The sequence below is a fragment of the Pundamilia nyererei genome, unplaced genomic scaffold (assembly GCF_000239375.1).
Source record: "Pundamilia nyererei isolate P.nyererei 1_Seehausen unplaced genomic scaffold, PunNye1.0 scaffold00097, whole genome shotgun sequence".
Classification (NCBI taxonomy): Eukaryota; Metazoa; Chordata; class Actinopteri; order Cichliformes; family Cichlidae; genus Pundamilia; species Pundamilia nyererei.
Window position 1 is genome coordinate 1,293,982 of NW_005187498.1, and position 2,146 is coordinate 1,296,127.

The window sequence follows — 2,146 nt, forward strand, 5'->3', positions numbered from 1 at the left end:
TGTACCTCTGGTGCAAATTACTGACCTCTGTCATCATTTTAAGTGGGGGAACTTGCACAATCGGTGGCTGACTAAATACTTTTTTGCCCCACTGTAGGTATAAATAGCTCTTACACTTTACTCCAGCCTTTAAAATGACCAGATCCCTAGGGCCTGTTTTCCAGGCCACTAAATTAAACCCAGTCAATTACACACAAGTGCACAGATCAAAAACCTAGGAGGCCCACTAAAAGTCCAAAAGACCAAATCTTTAGTAAAACAGACAGGCAGAACTCATACATTGGGAAGTCAAACAATAATCCAAACGAGTAGCATATATACACTCAAAAGTAAATAATTATCAGATGGTTATTACACCAGACAGACTAAATGAAGTAAAACTAATAAGGTAAGACAAACAAACAGGAAATAAAAACGACAACAGTGTAAACATACCAAAACTCATAAAATAAAACAGGAAATTGACTAAAAACCCAGGAGTGTAACACAAATACATTTATATGAAAACATATGTGATTTGTTTCTTTCTTTGTAACATTTGTGAAATGTGTTATAACACTTAGTATGCTGTGTGGATTAGGAACAAAGCATTCTGCAAAATAGTTAACTTAAAACAACAGTGAACAATTTTAAAGATTCTGTTTTACAGATGATATTGACAGCAAACCAAATTCAAGAAAGGTTTCATTATTTAAGAGATCCAGTTTCTCACACAGAAAAGAAATTACAGAATCCACTGCTGCAAACCAAAGGTTGATGAATCAGTCAGTTCCTGTTTCAGGTTTTCTTGGATTTTGCAAAGAGTCTGTTTGTTATTAGAAAGTAAGTGTATTAAGAATATTAAACCAATAACCCAGATAAGGGGAAATGACTCGTAATACCAAAAAAGGTAAAATTTCCATATTAATCTACTAACTTACTTTTCATATCTGCACTTGAAGGATCAATGCCTTTACAGACCATGTCTCTTGTGACATCATAGGCCAATCTTCCAGCAAAGCCAAAGGCTAGCTCCCCAGCCTCTTCTTCGCTCAGGGTGCTAAACACAGTTAATTTAGTTTTGGCCTTCTTGGGCCTGTCAAGAACCATTGCAGGTAGTTTGGCTTTACGACCCTAAAAAAGAAAGCACAAACACCAAAAGAGCAGACACGCACACAAATATCATTTAAATGTTTTTGTTCACATGGTGTAACCGTGTATATGTTGCAGCAAATGCACAATTTCCAGCCACATTGTTATTTCAGTGATACGAGTAACCTGGATTTATTTCAGGTGACATCAAAATCACAAAATTTAAACGTACCCCACTCAAACCTCTGAAAACATGAGCTGACATGTTCTCTGCTTGGGTTCTGTGCTTGAGCTTGTCTTCTGTTATTTTCATTTTTTCTTACCTCCCTACCTGTTTCCAACCTGTCTTCCCAATGTGATGTTTCTGCAATGTATGTATGGTCAGAAGGGGGTTAAATTTTCACTGCAGGTTTATGTGTAACATTGCATGTGACAAATAAAGGCTTGATTGATTGACTGACTGATTGATTACTCCACATGAGCTGGCATTTACCTGATATTCTGAAGGAATCACAGTTTCTGTAAGGACATAAGAGCATAACTTTTGGATGTGTTACACTTCTTTTTCACAAGTGAATACAATCATTAATTTTCATTCCATTATTAATAAGCTATCATATAATGTCCCAGGCCCAACTTTTACACGATGGCCCAGGACAAATTTAGTTTGATTAGTACAACAAGGATGAACAAATAAACAAACAACAAATAAACAATGTAAACATTTCAGAACAATAAAACACCAAAATACATCCAACGTTTGATCAGTGATCTGTCTTGTTCATTCAGCGTGGAATCTCAGGAAGCAGTTGTGGTCGGGGTGAAGCAGAGGTGCACATTGCATTTGCAGCACATTGCTTTTGGTGTACCATTGCACACTGGCACCCTGCATCGTCCCTTGTCCCCAGTAGAGCTGGGCGATATGAGATTTTTTCATATCACGATATGTTTTTTTTTTTTTCATTTCAGGCGATAACGATATCTATCACGATATAAGCCAAATAACTATATTTGTAAGATTTAAATGTGCCGTTGCTCACAAGTAAAATGTGAAATAATCAGCAGCTTGTTTTTA